This window comes from Mus musculus, chromosome 1, assembly GCF_000001635.26.
Source record: "Mus musculus strain C57BL/6J chromosome 1, GRCm38.p6 C57BL/6J".
In the NCBI taxonomy this organism is placed as follows: domain Eukaryota; kingdom Metazoa; phylum Chordata; class Mammalia; order Rodentia; family Muridae; genus Mus; species Mus musculus.
Window position 1 is genome coordinate 13,286,815 of NC_000067.6, and position 21,504 is coordinate 13,308,318.

Consider the following 21,504-nt stretch of genomic DNA (forward strand, 5'->3'; position numbering starts at 1 on the left):
AAAGCAGTGCTAATGCATTTAAAGCTTTTCAGTTTTGTTTTAGAAGAGAAAACAGAAGGTGAAGAAGCTAACACCAAATTAATATTCAAACTGCACTTTTTCTAGAACACTGGAAACATTTGACTATATAATGTCTATATAGTAGAGCAGCTGACAAGGATGAAGTTTGGTTTACACCAGAACATAGTCTTGAAATCATCATATATAATAAAATGTAACATGGGTATCAGAAACAGTTGGACGAAAGTAACAGAAAATGTATATGCAAACAAGTTATCCTAGTAAAGTGAGTGGCAGTCAGTGGCAGGGGTAATAACACCCATAAAGGAGCACTCTCCATCCTTTCCTGAGACGCAGGCAGATTTTAAACCATGCCTTACGTGCACTAGCCTTCGTGAGCCACTCCAAACCCCATCCAATCCTCTGCTCAAAGCCATCAAGCAGTCAACAACTATGAGCTAAAGCCTGCAGTATCGACAGGACACTGCCTGCTTGCTCTATCCTATTCAGTATGCTTTGATCAGATGTAAAAACAACATGAGGCCACCTATCAATTCATTCCAGTTAAAGACAGATACATAGGAGACCAATAGGTTTCCAGATATCCTTAGTGCAAGTTCCAAACAGAAAACTAACAAAATTTATAAAGAGTTACAAACTCAAGTTTTAAGTTTAACACTACTTAAAAAGCAACAGTGCATGGCATAAAAGGTAAGACTGCAACTAGTAACCAGCTCTGCTGTGCCAGTCCTGGGGGAGGAGCCACCGACTGGGGCTGGGGAGAGCTGGGGAAGACAGGAGCCAGGCACACAGGACAGAAGACAGGAGCCAGGCACACAGGACAGAAGACAGGAGCCAGGCACACAGGACAGAAGACAGGAGCCAGGCACATAGGGCAGAGGGCACATAGGCACATAGGGCAGAGGGCACACAGGACAGAAGACAGGAGCACATAAGCACATAGGGCAGAGGGCACATAGGGCAGAAGACAGGAGCACATAGGCACATAGGGCAGAGGGCACATAGGACAGAAGACAGGAGCACATAGGCACATAGGGCAGAGGGCACATAGGTCAGAAGACAGGAGCACATAGGCACATAGGGCAGAGGGGCTGCACTGTGGGTTCACTGCATTTCCAGGTGTCACTTAGGCATGGTAGGTCTACAAAAGCATGGTGGGACGGGTGAAGCAGCCGAGGTTACATTCCTTATACAGACTAGGTCTCACCCCCACAAAGACTACTGCTATCTATAGATTATGATTACCATGAGACTAATACCACAACCTAGCACATCCATCACAGACTTCATTATGAAAGGAAACTAACACAGTTCTTTACGTAATCTTGAGAGAAGCATCTAGAAGACACAGAGCTTGGGCAGGCCCATCCACCCCAAGTCCACCTAGCAGATCTTCATGTATTTACCCTTGAACCCACCTACTTTAAACTTGCACTGACCCATTTCCGACTTACTGGAAAGTCACCATAATCAGAGAGCAGTGGGGCATCCATATAAACCAAGCAACAGAACAAAATCGAGTCCCGGAACTGACTTCTGTGTAGGTTCACACTGAACAAAATAGGTCAAAGTCATTCAACTGGGAAGGCTGGTCTTTGCAGAAATGGTCAAGCCTGGCTGCACAAGTGCACAGAGAAGCAGCCTAGTGCATCGTGTACAGAAACTCACTGGAAACCAAGAGGGACCCATCTGGAAAAAGGCAGTGTCTAGAAAAACCAAGAGCTCCTACCACTCACTAATAAGAAAAATAACTTTTTAAAAACAATTTTGAAAATAGTGTGGGGCTGGAGATCTGATGGCCCAGGAGTTGAGACCCAGCACACACAAGGCAGCTCACAATGGTCCATTCAGTGCCCTCTTCTGACCTCCACAGATCCCTGATATACACATGGTGCACAGACATAAACTCAGATAAAACATTCACATGCATAAGATACAAATAAATCATTAAGAAGGAGCTTTAAAAAGATGTATGCACATGCAATGGATATGCAGGTAACCTGTATGTGTGTATGCTATGTATATGTAGGTATCCTGGGTGTGTGTGTGTGTCCCGTGTATATGTAGGTGACTATAGAGGCATCGATCCCTTAGAGGGATTTAGCACCTCTATCACATGTCTTACAGGCTGTGAACTTCAGGCCTCTGCGAAGCAGCAGATGTTCTTAACTACAGAACGATCTCTCTAACCACTAAGGCAGTTTCTTAGAAGAAGTAAAATACACATTTGCTCAATATTAGGATCTTGGTCTAAGAAGATCCAGCTATTTTAAATCTCCCCCTACTGTGTGTGTGTGTGTGTGTGTGCTGCATGTGTGCATGGATATGTATATATGTAGTGTACATGCATGTATGTGCAAGGCAGCCACAGAAGGGCGTCTCCCTCTATCACTCTCTGCCTTATTCCTCTGAGGGGAGGCAGTAACTTCAGCAGCTCATCTGTTTGTCAGCTAGGCTGACAGTCAGCCCCCTCCACCCACGGCCACCAACACTGGGTAGCACGAGTCAAGCTCTTGTCCTCACAGAGATGCAGCAAGTGCTCTCAGATGCTGAGCTCTCACTAGCTCCCATGCAACTGTTTAAAATGCTCAGGTTTTTAAGTTATCCTCTCTCTCACCCCGACCAGGAAGAGTGAATGGTTTCTACAAGATTGTTCTGTGTCCCTGTTCTAGGATAAAGGCAGCACGAGAAAGGTCTTTCTAAAACAATGTGCACCTTGCCAGTAGATCATCAGTTAGCAGCAGGTCACTCCCTGCAGCACCAAGTCTGCTCCATGTGCACTCTGCGAGAAACATGAGAACAAGTACGTTGAGGGCATAGGTAAGGAACAGTCACACTCAGGACCCTCTCAGATTTTGTTAATAAGTGATTATAAACAGAGCCAGAGAAAATAAAGTTGGGAAAAGAAGGAAGCGGCAGCTTTGCTACCTACCAAAAGGGCATTTAATTTGCCTGAAGGAGTTTTTTTGGTTTTTGTTTTGTTTTTCTTTTAAAGTCTGTACATAGTGTCAAACTGAAATACCAACGCACAAGCAGCTATCATCCACTGGAAGCTTACTGGGTGAGCATGGGGTAGAAGGCACGGGTGTTCCCAGTTCAATCTATACACACCTAAGGCAGGTGTTCTGCCACATGTCCATATTGTCCCCGAGGCATGCCTGGGGAGCAAGGTCCAGCTGTAGAGCTCATGGCTGGAAAGGTTGACAAGGCTGACCAGATTCACAGTGTATGGTCACCATACCTTCCGGGCAGTCAGGGAAGGCCAGTTTTGATAATGCTATAATTTTTTGCCAACTAACCAAGAAGGCAGAGATGTGACCCCCTGAAAACTGCCTTCTGATCTCTGATGTCACACTAATAAGAACAGCAGAAGTGCATGGCCCCTTCGAGCCCTGGCACATACAGGCTGAGAGCAAGGCCTGAGCCACGTGATTTTCTCAGTTCAAGCTGTCACCGATCAAAAGAAGCCATGTCCTATACAGCAGAGTGTGGTGCTGGGGGAAGCCAGGCAGGCCATCCTGAACCAGCTGTCTGCATCTCTGACATACACTGGAGAAGCCAAGTGTCTGTTAGAAAGATGACTGACTGGCCAGACAAAGGAACCAGGCCACTGCCAGCCCGCATGCTCTGGCTGACAGAGACTGGCCTCCATTAGGCTAGAGTCACTCCAGCCACCCCCACCCCCACCCCCACCCCCACCTCCAGGCAGGCAGCCTGGGAAGCCCTGAGGACTATATAGGGATAGGGAAAGCTGCAAAGGAATCTTCAAATTCCTTAAACCATACATGAATATGGATGCCAACAGCCTATAATATATGGTCAAACAGTCATGATGTACTACTGTCAGCACTTGATAATAATAATAATAATAATAATAATATTTTGCTTAAAAACACAGAACCTACCACATAGTTAAACATAAAATCAATTTTAACAGTTTGCTTCAAATCACAAGATTGCTTCAAATCACCTTAACGATAGAATGTGTCTGTGTGTGTGCGTCTGTGTGCGTGCGTCTGTGTGCGTGCACATCTGTGTGTGTATACTGTTTAAGTAACATAAATACATCCTAAAATGCAGCGGCAGTAGTATAAATTTCAGTGAATAAGAAAATCCAGTACTGCATCCTAAGACTTACTAACACACATAGGGCGAGGAACGCAGCTCCATGTCACCTACTTGCCCAGCACAGGGGTGTGAGGAGGGGTAATGGGGAGGGCCTTTTGAGATAGGTGCCTGGGTTGGTCTCTAATTTGTTTATGACCCTCCTGCCCCAGCTTCCTGAGGTCCCTGGACCACAATAACATACCACTATATGTCTCAAAAGCTTGATAGTCTGGCCTAGTAACAGCAAAAATTCATCACATACCCATTGAATGGTTAGATTTAGAAGAGGAATAAAAATACTAAATTTGGAGTCTAATCTGAAAACCTTAATTAGAAATGGTTACGATCTTCTGAGAAAAAGATATAAAGGAAAGTTATAGCCCAGAGAAACACCAACACTAGAGAAGAAACAAAAGAGCTAACAGGTGGAAGGCCAGCAAAGTCGGGGAAAGGAATGCAAGAGGAGAGGCATAGCATTCCATTCCACGGGTGAGACGAGCAGGCTCCTACTTGATTGGGTAATCAGAAATGCTGGACCCTTTAAAAGCACACAAAGAGAGAAAGATATATATTAGGCTGGAAAGGGCTGAGGTGCTGACAAGTGAATAGGAAATAAGGATTCAGGTTTAGCACATGAAAATGACAACTATCATTACCTTAAACTAAACTGTACCTTGCTATCTTCGTGGGAGTTCTTTGAGGGCAAGAGTAAGTAAGGCCACGGTGGTCCTTGGGAGAGCAGGGCTAAGGAGTGAGCCAGCTCTGAGTAGAGCAGGGCACCCTGCACTTAGGCTAGAAGCTCTCTGAAATATACACACAAGGCTCAGCTTCACCTTCCTACCAAGACTAGAACAGGTCATGTGGCCTCTCACACCAACCAGTTCCTCAAATTAAAGGCTATGTTAAAATTCCTCAAACACAGTGAAGTTTTTCTGTCCTTACTTCAGTCACGCAGTGGACAATCTCAAATTACAAACTCCCTTCAGACATTCACCTTCTCTTAGGTTTTTGTTTTTTAATTCCTAATTATTGTTAATGAAATCAATCACACTGAAAAATAAATGAGCCTTTACCCTTCCGTTTATATTCTTGAGTTTAAGGTAGACAAGCCTGTAAGACACTTTAGGACTGCCCAAGACATATATAAAACATCGTCAGACAATGAGCTAAGCAATTGGACCAAAAGTAATATTTAAACTTAATGATCCGTCCACACAGGTCAGAAACAGTCTTTAACACCCAAAAGCACCCTCAACAGGCAGCAGACATCTGTCTACCAAAGGTGCCTCTGTCAAATGATTGTCACCACATTCAGATCATCATTTCAGTATGATGACCAGAAGCTGCACGCGCATGCCAGAGCGCTGGCCGTCGACGAGGAGGAAAGCATCTCTTCCCCACACCTCCCCACACCCTTCCGAGTCCAGGTGCTCATGTCGCCCTGTGGGCGATATACTTTCTCCACTCATCCTGAGTGTTTTATGAGTCCAGGAACAATGAACTCTAAGCTCTTTGGTTGAAACGCCCTATCTTCACCAACTTTCCCATCCTGGGTGAGTATTATGCTTACAAAGAAAGCATGAAGCCTCGAAATATAAAATGCATGGATGAAATAGCTAACAATAGAAAGTATAAGAGAGACTGGACAGATCTGGAAATGATTGGTCTAGCATTTGAAGCACATACTTATGGGAACTGCTTTTGCACTCTTTTTTTAATTGGTGTGAGGTAATGATACACGCTATCAGCGCTATGGAGAGCAGCTATGTATGCAAAGCGATGGAGAGCAGTACAGGCCCACAATGGGCATGTCCATGAACAGGGCCCCTGGCAAATCCAACCCCTCAAACGTGTATCATCTGTTTGTACTGGAACAGTCTGGATCTTCTTCCTACGCCCCTGGGAAATGTATAGGACTGACTAACACGGCAAGCTTACAGTGCTATAGGAATTTATTATTCCTATCAGCTGTGCCACTAAGCTCTCTTTTCCAGGAGCCACTATTCTATTCTCCAGATCATGAGATCAAGGTCTTAATTCCCACATATAAGTGAGAATATACAGTATTTGTTCTGTATCTGACTACATAACATAATGTCCTCTGGGCTCATCCATGTCACACCAGTCCCATGTGATATGTCCAAAGAAAAATAAATCAGTGTGACAATAGATGTGTGCACACCTGTGTGCACTGCAGCGATATACACAAAGACTGATTCCAAGATTCAGAATCAACTCAGGTACCCACCTGTACAAGCAGATAAAACGGTACTGTACTATTCACACATAAAGAAACAAGACCTACTGATTGCTGAGAACAAATACCAATGGCTCTGCTGTAACTTTTACATGAATTATTTTAATTACTTCTCACAAATAGGTTAGTGCCAGTAAACGGTGTTCACGTTAAATCAGAAGAACGAAAGCCCTCCCTGCTTCCCTGGCTCTCCCCTACTTCCTTCTCCACTCAGAAAGCGCAGCTGAGCACCACAAAGATGCTTTGCCACGTGCAGCCTAACCCAGCCGCCAGCAGCTGCCTAGCAAGGAGCTGCACCTTATCACCCGAACAAGACTGCCCAATTGCTTATGCCAACAAAAGCAAGGAAACTAGAAGATATAACATCACATTACAACAGAGGTGAAGGAACACGGAGAAGGCTCTGACAAAGAATTTATCAGACACAGGATATGGTATTTAAAAAGAAAGTGAAACCATTCTGAAACTTGAAGTAGAAAGCAAGCACTGGAAAATAACCTAGCATCATTCTCTTCTTCCTTCAAACCAGAGGTTGCTGGGATGCAAACTGCGCATAAATGTCCCATATATCCTGGCTAGATGTTAGTTCCCTCCCATACCTTACATGAGAATGCAAAGTGACCCACAGGTAAATCTGCTAAGTCCTAAGGTGGTGGTTCTCAACCTGTGGGTCATGACCATTCGAAAACACATTATTTCTGACAGTTTTAGGGACCCCCAACCATAAATTTGTTTTTATTGCTGCTTCTTATCTGTAATTTTGCAAATGAGCAGTCTCTCATATCTTAACAGTTCCTAAGGCCGTTGGAAATATGTGTCTGCTAATGGTTGTGACTTACAGGTTGAGAACTGTTGTCACCTGGAACAACCAACAGTCACTTCAGTCTCAGCCTTGCATTTGCCCTTACTAAATATTGATGCTTGATATCAAGCTCTGGGGGACAAAGGTCTCTATAAGGTTAAGTACAGAAAGCAAGTAAGATTGGAAATCCGGCACATGCATGCACTAATGCGGTGCCTGGGAAGAGGGTGGAAATGATGTAAGTACACCGCACATGTGTGACACTCTCAAGAAAAAAAAAGTGCACACTGAAAAAGTGCAACAGAGCCATCTGCGAAGAGCCCATTTCAATCCCTGTGGACCTGGATTTAGTGGCCTGGCCTTATATCATAGGTTCCACTGACAATCAAGGGCGAGAGTGACACAAAGAACTCTGTTGCTTTTCATAGAAGCTACTATAAGCTAAAATGTCCCCATTATTCACAAAAAATAGACATGACTATAAAATGGGGGTTTTAAAACATCATTCATGTACGGTTGTTTTTCAAAAACTTTACTGACACACCAAATTTAGGCCAAAGTGGTACCTTCATGCTGTGCCCTAAAGCATAATAAAGAACAGAGATGCTACAGTTTAAACAAGTGTGGGGCGGGGGTGGGGGCAGGGGCGGGGGGGGGGGAACGATACCTTCTACAATGCTAGATTTTATTGAGTAAAGGTTTGTCTTTTCTTGTTAGGTGTGACCCACACTTTTGTGTTGTTAACTGATCTCCCTGAGCTCTAGGGACCATCTGTAAAGGCACATGAGATGACAGTACCAGGGCACCACACCACTGGTCTATCAAGCAAAGGCACCCACTTCACAAATGCCGGGACCTCTTTGGGAGACTCTAGCTCTCCAGGGCAAATTCACAATGAGCAAACATCCTCTGTGCTCAACACCCTCCAATCCACCAAGAACAACAAGTACTATGGGCAGGCAGCCACAAACCACAGAAGGAAGACAGCAAACTATCTTTAAGCCCTACAGATTGAAGTATGTATTCACCTGAATAAGTGGCAGTTATGGTAATGTCACTCGCAAGGTCAAGTGTTACAGAAGAACATGATCCCTGAATGGAACCATTGGAGACTATAGATGGCAAGGACCTTGGCCACTTCTTCCCTGGATACAAGAGGCTAAATGCCCTCCCATGAAACTGGGCAGCTTTGGCAAAGAGCAGGAACTGGTGAACCTCACACATTCACTTGAGAGCCCTGTGTCAGTGTCCTGAGTTATCTATGGTTCCCGGTGGCACTCTGTTGAGGTTATGGAAGGCAGTAAGTCACGGAGGCCATGTCCAAAACTATGGGAACAGCCAAGCCAGGCCCAGCTGTTCGATGTGGTCTACTCTGTCCAAGTTCCTAACAGAGACACAACCGAGTAACAACCAGCAAACTGTATATATAGTAATTCAGTAAGGGTTTTAAAGTTAAAAACAAAGCAAAACAAAACAAAACAAAACAAATGAACAAACAAAAAACCCCACATTTCTCAAGATCAGAGAGGAGCCAGCCAGAATGGCATCAAGCACAAAAAGGCCCACAGTGACTAGTGACCACTTATCTGTCCTTTATTTCCAAAGGCAGGCTCTGGGAATCTGTGGGTGTTTATCACTTTGCACGAGACTGTATCCACACATACCCTACAACTCACTTCCCACACGTCTAATGTCTTAGTAGCACAGTGACTGTGTACTGCCTGCTGCTTCTGCTTCTGCTTCTGCCAATGGCTGTCTGGGGCTACAACTCACTGCTCTGCCCAGATCATAGAAGAACCACACCTCATAGCAGCAGCCTGGAGAAGATCCCAGCGCTAAGTCTAAAGTGAGCTTGCTGTTCAGTGCCTAATGGCACTTTCACACTGCCATAACACCTAAAACTCAAGGGCAACAACTACTTCAAGTCTTGGACCCTATACAATAACTAAAACTTTTTCAGTGCTGCAGTTGAAGAGATGGCTCAGCAATTTCAGAGCACATACTGTTTTCATACCTGAGTTCAATTCGCAGCTCCGACACCAGGGTGCTTACAGCCACTTGTAAGTTCAACCTCAGAATCCTATATCCCTCTGACGTCTGCAGGCATAGGATGCCGCCCCCACCCCACCCCCCCCACACACACACACAATTTCAGAACACCTGGCTTTAAAAATTTTAAATTTGGGGCTGGAGGGATGGCTCAACTGTTAAAGGCTAGGTTCACAACCAAAAGATTATAAGAAACTTAAATTTGAAGAATGCTTCATGATGTCTTCCTGTATATTTTAATTTTTCCTCCCTCACAAAAATAGCTAGCCATGAGGAGCATAATTAAGAAATCAACCAAATTTGTCCAAGTCGTAAAACCTAGAGCAGTCTCAGTGTCACCCGAGTCTGAGTGCCTCCACGAGAAGGAGGTGAAGGCAGCACCGGCATCCACAGAAGGTCTGCAGGTTACCCAGGCCATAGTTAGCTCTCCTGGATGGTATAATGTTTGGGTTCTCGTTTCAGACGGGAAATTCAAGGCACGCGTAACTAATCCCCTTCACGTTTTCGTCACTGAGTATGGCCGAGAGACACGTCTAAGATGCATTCTAGACCAGCTATAGGACTGCCCTGCTTTACTGCAGCTGTGACTCCAGGACATGGGGTGGGAAACAGGCGAGCAGTGAGCTGCTGCTTTTTCGGGGATTTATGTCTGTCTAGGTGTGTGTGCAGTTTAAACACACTATGCCAGTGGCTAAAATAATTCTAACTGCTTCTTTTATTAAAGAAGCACAATGTAACCTTTCATAATACTATTCTCTAGGTCCTAAAATTAGTCAAACTTCTTCTATTTGTAGCTTTCTCTCTTCAAATGTCATATGATACCAAAGGGAACACAAATAAGAGTCAATATTCAACAAAGTATTTTTAAACCTAAGAAAACTGCTTGATCCCATGTTGTGAAAGAACAAAACAGTCATCAGGTAAGCACGGTGTCCAAGATCGCTGGCTGTGGAGCTCTACACTTGTCTCTTTTCTTTCTTTTCCTAATCGTCCCTCTAAATCCCCTGCAAAGAGACAGCCTCTTGCCAGCCAAGTCACTCAGGCTGGTTTGCCTTCCTCTTATCATTTCGCTTAAAGCACAACACTTGCTACTATGTCAACTTCCTTTTTAAAATAAGAAAAAATTCACAATGCTAACTATTAGCTCATCAATACTTTGTTCAAAAATACTGAAAAAGTCAAAACAATAGCCTTCAAGTATGAAAAGTAACACGTGGACCTGCTGAGATGGCTCAGCCATTATAATATGGGAGGCACCAGGCCTTACTACCTGAGTTTGATCCCTGGGACCCAAATAGAGGAAGGAGAAAAACTACTCTCTGTAGCAGCCCTGACTTCCACATAAGTGCCATGGCTCCAGTGTGCACATGGGGACACACACACACACACACACACACACACACACACGCATGTGCACACACACTAAGACTTAGTAAACTATCACCCCGCTCTCCCCCAAATCCTGCCATCTGGAAGAGATGCCTTAAGAGTCTATGCTACCGAAGTCTCAAGCAAGGCCCTCTCTTCTCAGGGGTACAGATGCCAAGCAACGATCTGGGCTCCTGAGATCACCACTGAGCATCGCTAAGACTCAAATTCATCAGTGACAAAAGAACCTACACACCGTGATTCTCAAGTTCCTGATTTGTTTGAAAGCTCACAGTCCCTCCTGTTCAATAGACTAGTTTTCAGGCATTAGCCATCCTTTGTTTAATTAAAAGATACAACTATTTCTCTAACCACACCCTAAACAACAATACCCCCTCTTACTGTTTCATTGCAGCCTACAATTGTGAGGTATCATGAGCTTTTAATTATGCCCTGTAAATGCTCTGATGGCACTGGATGTGACCAAAGCCACTAAATCATGGAGTGCACACAGACACACAACACACGTGAACACATATGACCTGAAAGTAGAAGACTCATGGGAGTGTAGGAGCAAGGAAGGAGACAAGGGTTCAGGGTGGGCACTCAAAGGCGTGTGGGAAGACACTGCTGTGCACCATTCAACTATTGGAAAAAGAAATCATTCAGACACAAAAGTCTAGAGCTGAGGCCTTCTGGCTCCCTTGCAAATACACAAGAGCTACAAAATAAATTTTATAGCCCTAAGAAAAACATTGCATCATTTTTAATTAATTGATTGTTTCTAGAAGTTACATTGCCGTATCTTTTGGTTTTGTGTGTTACTGTTGTGCTTGTTCTTTCCAAACAGGGTTTCTCTGTGTAGCCTTGCATGTCCTGGAACTCACTTTGTAGACGAGGCTCCCTGCAAACTCAGAAACACCTGCCTCTGCTACCTGAGTGCGGGGAAAGGCCTGTCACCACTATCTGGTAAAATGTTATATCTTAAATTTCCTAAAATAACACAGTTTGGGGCCTTTATGTCTCAATTTTTTGTCAAGATTTCAGGTACAGAAAGGCTCAAGTGGCTACTAAGTTATCAAGTGTTGATAATTGGTGCCTTTCTTGGTTGAGGGAAAGGGTCTGTAGTGAACGTGGGTGTTTTAAAGCAGCAATGTAATCCCAGAACTTGGGAGGCAGAGGCAGAGGCAGGGGAATATCTGAGTTCAAGGCCAGCCTGGTCTACAGAGTGAGTTCCAGGGCTATAGAGAGAAACTCTGTGGGGGGGGGGGTGGTTTTATTTCTAAAATAACAAATCAGAATGGTAGGCTATGGTGGTACACGCCTTTGACCCCAGAAGCACTTAGGTGACAGAGACAAGAGATCTCTGAGTTCAAGGCCAGTCTGGGCTACACAAACACACTTCATCCCCACCACCTGGATGGATGGATAGATGGATGGATGGATGGATGGATGGATGGATGGATGGATAGATGGATAGATGGATGACACAATGACTGGTTTATACTTCCTAAAAATCCTCTTTTTTTATTTTATTAAAAATCATGTAACTTTACTACAATTTCCCCTTTAACACAACTTTGCAATTTCCCCTTTAACACTATATGCTTTTTGCTATGTGGGACTGTTAAAGGCAGCCTGGTTTCTGGTTGAGCTAGGTTAAAAACCCCAGAGACCCTGCAGATAATTCGGCAAGGGACGGTAGGCATTTTGCCATGCTCATAGACACTAGACTCCTAACATGAGACTGCAGCTCTCCACTCCATGGGTCTGTAGCTACATTAAAGCAATGCTGAGGAACCAAGGGGCCCTCAGTTCATCAGAAGTGGGCACACTTAGCACACATCAAGCAGAAGGTGGAAGGGATGACACCAGGGAAGTAACGCCATCTTCAGCATCCATGGTGCTGTGTCTGCACCTGGAGCCAGCATCCAGGTCCAAGCGTAAAAGCTTGTGTAAAAACTCAGCTGGCTAACTGGGGCCCAGAACTCCTGACAAATATGGGGTTTGCCCTATTTATAAAAGAGAAAACTCTGAGGCGAAAGCTAATTAATCCAAATTATAACACAATTCCCAAAGAAACGAGACATTTCTAACCCTTCTTTCAGACAACTATCAGCTCCCAGAACAAACCAAACACACTTCCAACTAATAGTGGTTGGCAAGTCCCAAAATACTTCAAAAGCTTTTGAAAGTAAAAAGCAGCTTAGTAATTCAAGCTGTTTTCAGGAATAGCATCTTTACCACTTCAGGATAGAGGCATGGCTTCTCACTTGGTGACGTAATGCCTTGAGGCTGACAGGGCTGTGGGAAGACAATAAGAGATTGTGATGTAGTCTCAAACCTCCTCCTCATTTATACATAGATGTAGACATGCAAGTATTAAGGTTTATGCAATACACACATTTCTGCTTTTAAAGGAGAATGAACTATAACAAAATAGTATGCGTTTGTTTCTAAAGATACACAAGTGTTTAAAGCAATAGCTGCAGTCTGTGCTGGCTAGATTTCAGACACTCCAGAACTTCCTGGTCCTTAAGCACATATCAGTCTCCCGCCCTCCCCCCATCATATCGGTTTTAGAATTGAGGGGGTGACTCTCCCAACAGACCACAAACATTTGGAAATACAATATACATTTCAACAGCAACAGTGTTCTCCACAAATACATAGCAAGTCCTATCTCAACAAAGCACAGCATCCCACCAAGACCCCAGGAAAACAACAGCACAGAAAACAGTACAGAGTGTGCATATGCACGGCACATTCCACCAGTGCACAATTACCGTGTTTCCTGACATGAAGGAAAATTCTATAAAATGACTGCTCTGTAAGTGAGGACACAAATCCAGAGCCACTTGAGATAGATGTAACTAAGGCATTGTTTGGAAAAAACAAAAAACAAAAAAACCACACACACTAAATGATGAAACTACCCAAAGCTCACGGCATCGAAAAGGCATGTCTGAATGTCCAAGAAATAAGACTGCACTCTGCAGACGATTATAACTGGAACACACACACACACACACACACACACACACACACACACACACACACAGAAGGACGGACGGACGGACGGATGGACGAAGGTGGAGAAGAAGGAGGAGGGAGGACACCTCTTCACTGTCAGCTTGCTTCAAGGAACACTGCTCTAAGTGGTTTTGGAACATTCTTTAATCTTTAAACAGGACACACAACAGCATCCACTACAAAATGCAATGTAATTAAAAGATGTCAAATGCATACCAACACCTTCATGCGTGGCACCGAGCCCTCTGCTGTGCAGTAGTAAACTCTCTGAACCATGGAGCCACCTCACCAGCCCACCTTTTAACTTCTGAGAATAGAGCCGTTTCCTACAGGTCAATGGCAGAGCAGAGCCTTCCTGAGTGACAGTGGCATGCCTAGCTCCAGTCACCTTGACAACCTGAGTCTTTTCCGGCATTTGCACAGTTGAAATGCATAGAAGTACATGCATTCCATACAAGTATGGGGAGCTGAAGAGGCTGCAGTGCGCTGTGGAGGACTGCACAAGTGGGTTAGGGCGAAGAACTTGAGTCTGAATTCACTGAGGAAGTAGGGAAAGAGTCCACCCCTGGAAGTTCTCGGAAAAGGTGGAGCTGTCCAAGGCCCATGTTCTAAGAGACCCTAAGAGAAATGGTGAGGAAACACCAAGGAAGCCCTGACGGTCTCCCAGTAACAGGGAGGGCCTGCACGCCAACCATGAGCAGTGAGCACACAACTTGCCCAGCCTCCTCCATGTTTGGCTTACCCTTTACCTGTGCATCATCTTGGCATCCAGCACCTCTGAGGGAAAGAAAAGATGGTAAAATCCCAACCTTTGAGCAGCATTCCAAAGAAAAGCACTCACAAACCAAACACACCATGTGTCTCAGCTCGCTGAGAGCACATGCACTGAGCATGGGTGAGCATGGTCTTTACTGTCCACACTAAACTACTAACTCTATTAACAGTTCCACTTAATATCAAAGTCACATGAGAACTGTTGGGAAAGTGGGCTAATCTAAAGGGTCAGTGTCCAGTTAGCTTGGGTCTGTATGTGAGCGATTGTAAAGAAAGCTGCCTGGAAACTGAAACTGTAAGCAAGGGCAAAGTCATCAGCAGGGTTTACTCCCCGCTCGCATGTCTGTGTGACCCAGGAAAGGACTAAAGGAGGAGAAAGCCATGAACACACACAAACCTAAGCCACATGACAAATGATCTAAACCTAAACCATAGGAGGCCACTGAACAGTGTGATACCTCCATGACAAGTGATGCTGCAATACTCCTGGGTTAAACCCACAATCTTGCCACAAGCCTCAACCAAAGCCCACAGTTGGCAGCAGAGAGCCTCCAGTGAGGAGCCAAGACTGCATGAAAACAAACAGACCTGGGTCTGACTGAGCTGGCCCACACCCTGCCTGCTGAAACAGGTCACTACTGGGGGAATATTATGCTACAAAACTAGTGAGGCTCAGAACTGTAACGTGTTGAATGGTCAGCAGAAAGCACCTGCAATAGCTAGCAGTGCATGTCCTTCCCATGGGGCATCACCCAGAGGCAGAACAGCGCCTTCACACATGGCTTCAAGGACATGCCGACTCTCGGTAAAGTCTACATGTGAACCTAGTGTCCTCTCCAAGTCAAAACACCTAAGGATAAAGGAGAGTCTTGTTAGACTGTTAGAGACTGAACTTGGTTTACAAGGACTCCGGGCTGTTTAATGAGCTGTTTTAAATACACACATCTTTACCAAGCCCTGGGTGTGCCGCAGCAAACAACTTAGCACAACTCCAAGAACCTAGACACCTTCCAACACAGTATCGAAGCTGTAAACATCTAAGAGTGAAGCTGCGGCCTGGTTTCCAGATCACTGCGAACCTACTCTCCAGCCCCAGCAACCCCAACACTAGTCATTTACCAAACGATTTGAAATCATCTTGTCAAGAGATATCTGCAGGAGGCTGGAGAGGAGGTTTTGTGGTTAAGAATACTGGCTGTTCTAGAGAACCCAAGTACAGTTCCCACCACCCACAGGGTGGCTCACAATCACCCATAATCTCCGATCCCAAGGGATCTAACACTGTCTTCTGGCCTCGGAAAGCACCAGGGAAGTGTGCGATGCATAGATTTACACGCAGGCAGACTGCTCTACACATAAACTAAATTTTTAAGAGATATCTATATCCTCATATTCACTGCAGCACTGCCCTAAAGCTACGGTGTACAATCAGCCTGAAAGACAGTGGCCTTGAACTGACAGATGCATGTACAGCACACACTCAGCCTTAAAACCAGACTATTGTTTCTGTCAGCCTGGGGCAAACTAAGTGAAACAGACCAACCACAGGAACATAAATGCTATATACAGAATCAGAAACAAGGGGACCCAGGACACTCAAAGTGAACAGTGGTTCCAGAGGCCACGGATGTAGGGAAAGGAAGATGACAGGCTCGGAGGACAAATCCCTTAGGAGGAAAACGCCTGTGGGTTGATTTGGAGAACTGTACAATATGAGGGACACAGCTACTAAACATGTGTTGACAATTTCAAAATTGTTAAGAGTAAATGTTGTATTCTCACCATAAAGCAGGTAAGGCTGTGAGGTGACGGATATCTCCATTATTTTAACAATTCTACATTGCTTTAATGACTCATAATGTCATTTGTCCCCCACCGACACAATTATAAATAGATAGTTTATCATTTATCTATAAAAATAAAAATATAAGAAGAAAAAAGAGAGAGCTAGGGGTGCAGCTTAGTGGAGAACCCCTATATGGCACATATGAAACCTGGATTCAACTATCAGCAACACACACACACACACACACACACACACACACACACACACACACACACACGGTATGAGCTGCAGGAAGATACGTATCTTACATAAAAGATAAAAGCTCCACCAGACAGACAGACATATCTGACATGAGACAGGAGACATATCACATACATAATTTATGTGAAACTACTCAGGCAACCCAAGTAGGTGCCGGAGGGGCCAGGGAAGGGACATTCATTTTCCTTCACATAGAGTTCATAGCTTTAGCAAGGCCACTCTTCCCTAATCAGGACCAACACTGCAGTTTTTCTCATGAACATGCTTTGGTTTCTGAGGCAGGTTTTCTATGAAGCCCTGTCAGGTCTGGAGACTGCAGCCCTCCTGTTCCAGCCTTTCCTAACCTTCCAGTTTCTGTGAGCTTTGAAATATACGATTCTTTAATCAAGAACAAAACCTTTCTCAGCTATAATAGACCTCAGAAATCTGATTCCTAGAAACTCTTCCCTAAGCTACATAATAGAGATTTTTGGTTCACTGACCTAGCATATAAAACTATCTCCAACTGCCGGGAGGCTACTTCCTCACCACTCACCTAAATTCAGATCTAGCAACGCTGCCATTAAACCTGGGGACTCTGAGAGTATGCAAACCATACTTCCGACGTGGCTCTTACTGAGACCTGCTACACTTGTCTCTAGGACTTAGTTGACATTATTAATAGGAATGTGTTCCTATTACAAAGATTTACTGATGCCTAAAGATAAACGGCAGTCACTGGGCATGGCGGCACGTGCCTTTAATTCCAGCACTCATGAGGCACAGGCTGGGGGATCCTTGCGAGTTTAGGCCAGCCTGGATTCTATTACTCAGAGAAACCCTGTCAAAAGATAAACAGCAGTCACCGTGTGGTGTGCACAACACAGACATGCCTTGTGAGTGGCCTTTCATAAAGATAGCAGGTTTTGCCTGACTACAGTGATACAAACCTTAATCCCAGCTCTTGGGAGGCAGAGGCAGGCAGAGCTCAAGGCCGCCCTGGTCTACAGAGTGAACTCCAGGACAGCCCGGGCTACCCAGAGAAACCCCGTCTTGAAAAGCTGAAAACAAACAAAAAATAGATAGCAGGGTTTGCCTAGGTAAGGGAACCTTAGGTTTCTATGTAAAATGCCAACTACTGCATGTTATAAGTAGCTGTAAGAACAATGTGGGTATTTGCTAGTATTCAGCAGGTTAATGGGTAACAGCAACCTGTGCTCTTAATACAGTTCTTCCAGGACCCTCACCCCCGAGCATACTTAAAATTCACACATGTTTTGGGACCTGACAAACCACAGCTCCGAATGTGACATCTACTACCTGCCCCACGTAAGCCAGCTCATCTCCCATTGCCTGAGTTACTTCACCTGTAATCTGAGTTGTTAAAAATGCAAATAAGGAAACATCCCGAGAAGGGTCCCGGTGATAGAGACTGTAATGAGTAAGGATACCAGTTACAATAATTGCTACAGTTACTGCTACTTAACCCCCCTCCCCCAAAAAAAACCACAGGACCTTCGGAGATACTTCACAGAATTAATTTTTAAAATGTCTGTAGGGACCGAGATATGACTAGGGGGCAGAGCATGTGCATAGCATGTTGGGAGTCCCTGGGTTCAACCTCCAGGAGCAAAAGAAAAAAAAAAGAAAAATAAAGATGATAGATACTAGGGTTGAATTCTGGGGTTGGCAGAGTCCAAGTGGCCTCTTGTTATGCATGAGATAGACTGGCAGGAGGCTCTGCAGGTGCCACCTTGACGCAGATATCTCATTATTATGTGGAAGCTAGACTGCCAACTCCTGACTCAGAGGACACTCACACAGAAACTACTGAGGCTACTGCAAACACCCCGGGAGCATGCAGCAATCTTCAATAGTTAGTCAGTGAACAGAGTCCATGGAGATCAGAGGTGTGTACTGGAAACCTGGCGCACTCCAACAATCAGACACAAACCTATCCTTAAAATCCTGTACTCTCTCTCAAAAGACATGCACACAAAGGAAATGGTAAGAAAACATGCTATCCTTTAGTATGCCAGTTAGCAGAAAACAGGAGTGGCTACTAGCTTCAACAGTTTCGTTCAAGTGGGGCTGGGGGTACAGCTCAGTGGCAGAGGACAAGCTGGGTGTGTCACAGGCACACAAGCTTAGGAAAGGAAAAACCTAAAAATAGGGGAGACTATCAAGAGTGACTCACAGAAGAGAGATGGCTATAAATACAAACTACATTTAGATAGCATGTGCGGCAACTGTAAGAACTCACATCAGTGCTGCATGAAATAATTTTCTCAGTTAAAAAGCAACATTATCAGGGTAGGAAAATAACAAAAACAGCCAACTTCAACAAGGTTACTAATAAACACCAGGAAAGACTCACGAGGAATGTACCAGGAGCTTGTGAGTAAGTGTTGACTGCACTAGGTCCTCACTGCTCATCCTGTGCTGATGCTGTTGCTGTCGCTGTCCCTACAAAGAACAAGTATGCCATATTGCCAAAGCTACAGCTCTAACACCGTCCCACTCAAATACTGTGACCCAACTACTTTTTGAAATTTTGCCACACAACAGGACGGCATGAATTTAGCTGGGTAAGAGGAAGTTGTAAAATAAATAAAAATTTTAAAAATTAAATAAAGTAAGCCTCTAAAAGAGTTCAATACTTAAAAATAATAAGCATGTGTAAATACAATCACTCAACACTATCCAGTGAACTGGCTCACTATGTCCAAGGAAATCCTGATCTCCAGAGGGGAAGGTTGAGTTCTGAGCCCTAGCCTCATCTAAGCCCCCCCAGACTGGCTCCATCCCAACCTCTGCTGCCCCTGGCACACATCCGTCAAGGACACATATTCTCAGGATATCACATTCTAAGCTGGTCACCATTCCACCTCAAACATCTCTGTTGTCTGTAGCTCTTCAAACATACGATTGCTGCCAAGTGGATATAGCCAACTTGATCTTGTCAATTCGTGCCACAGTCATTCATTCACCCACTCTTCCTATGAATTTATCAAGCCAGAGGTATAGAAATGTGTTCATGGTTTCCTTTCCCACATAGCATGTTCTTTAGAAAAATTAACCCACTTTCTTACTCATCCCCAAACCGCCCTGCTATCCCTCGAACCTGTGACCTTGTTTCCTGTGGCCTGCTGATCTGGCCATGTCTCCCTTAGGTCACCCTGTTCCCTTTCAACTTTAAAGATTAAAAAATAAGTAAGCAATCATTACAGAAAATGGAAAAAAGGAAGATGCCCACTGTTCCCCACCATGAAGGAAACTCTGCCAATATTTTAAATAATGTCTTGTTCGCTGGCTTTGTCGGCTGCTTTGTGGTTGCTTTAGTAGACTTAGCTGGGCATAAATCTACAGAACACTTACCATTTGCTGCTTCCCTGGCTCTGCTCTTGCTACCTAAACAGTGCTTCCATTTCACAGAACCAAATGCCTCCATCATATGTGGGCAAAGTCTGCACAAAGCATTACTGGGCCAAGAGAGACGAGTTGTAAAGATTTGAATTACAAAACCAATGATTTTTCAGAAAAATAAAATCAATTTGCACGAGAGTGGTTTCTAAAAGTTTTGTTTTGATGACACCCTTAATGAAATCACCCCTTTATTTTATCAATCATTTAATAATTTAACAGAAAATAGTATGTTAGCTGCTAATTTAAGACCCTATTCTTTATATACTCTAAAATGGTCTCTGCCCATCAACAGATGACACAGGTAACCCACTAATGTGGTCTGGCATTCTGATCTTTCTGGCCAAAGCTCAGACACTACTGCCTCATGGGCTCATAAACTGAGGCCAGAACCATCACCATAGGCAGTTGACTATTCTGGCTAAGACAAGCCTACCATTCTAGCAACTGTGAGTTCAGAAGGAGCCACCAGGAAGCTACTCCCCACCTCCCAGCAACTGGCAAGACAAGCAAAACACCCAGCTGAGGTTTTAACTGACTTCCACCGAAACTCCAAGTTCTGAGCAACACTTCAGTTCTTCCTGCTGCCAAGCTATGGCTCCACATATTCTTTTCAAGGTAGCTAGCTACTTACCACATTAACCGAGTCTGTGAATAACACCTGGATGCAGAAAACATGTCCCTATTCCTATTTACAGTCTCCCACATACATGTGAAATGACACAGCCACTTCCCTGTTGTTAGTTCAAAACAAGATCACAAAATAAATCAATACAAACGAAGCCAAGGAAAAACCCTGGGGTTTTGATTCTCAGACTTATACATAGACTTAAGTTGTAGGATACTTCATTCATTAAATATGCAACTCTACAGGAGGAAAATGAACAAGTTTTAAATTTTTTATTGTAATTACATATTCTTATTTGAGGCAGGGTCTTGTGTACCCTTAGCTGGCATGGAACTTATAGATACCAGCCTGCCTCTCCCTCCCATGATTTGGAATTCAAGGCATACACAATCATGCCTAGATAACTTGTTATTTATTTATTTATTTAATAGAAACATATTCTTTTACTCAAATCACAGCATATTTAATAGATTTTAATTTTTTATGTTACTTATGTATATAATGAATCATGAAGATGGCCAATCACAGCCTCAAACCCTCAGATTGAACATGTAGAAACTCCAGCAAAGCTCACTACTTGGGAAGGAGGTGCAGATTCAATCCTGAACATGTTGGCTGGGCCTCTCAGCTCCTCTCCAACCCTCACAATGCTCCAAATGCAGAGGTGGATGAAAAGGTTGGTCACTATTTAACCTTCGCAGCCTGAACTCTGGAGACTGCCAACAGTCTCACACAACAGAGATACCTTTAAAAGAAAAGACCCCAGTGCATTATCAGCTCAGCACATCCTCAGGGGTTCTAATAAATAACTTACTCTCCAGGCTTCACTAAGGCTCCAGATGGGACAATCAGTGACTCAACAGTACTAGCCCACTCCAATGCCTTTGCCGATGGTGGCATACAGTCTTTGAATGCTCCAGGAAACTAAGTACATTCTGCTTGCATCTATAGCACTTGTACATGAAGAGTATTGAAATGAAGCACCCTGCTTTGTATTTAGTTACATTTGGATCATG

At 44.2% G+C, this 21,504-nt stretch overlaps 1 protein-coding gene across 23 annotated transcripts in view; it reads right to left on the reverse strand.

The window, feature by feature from the left end:
• The window catches only part of Ncoa2 (nuclear receptor coactivator 2), a 235,123-nt gene that overhangs the window by 147,710 nt on the left and 65,909 nt on the right, over nt 1-21,504 (reverse strand). For 9 of the 23 annotated variants that reach the window (XM_011238361.3, XM_030252093.1, XM_017319229.2 and 6 more), the window contains one exon: nt 12,849-12,908. The exons of 12 other annotated variants lie outside the window; for them this stretch is intronic. The gene's annotated coding sequence lies outside the window, so the exon portion shown is untranslated. Of the gene's footprint in view, nt 1-2,736; nt 6,805-12,848; nt 12,909-18,814; nt 19,018-21,504 lie in introns of those variants that run through there. 2 more of the 23 variants (XM_030252075.1, XM_030252077.1) reach the window with 2 other exon arrangements.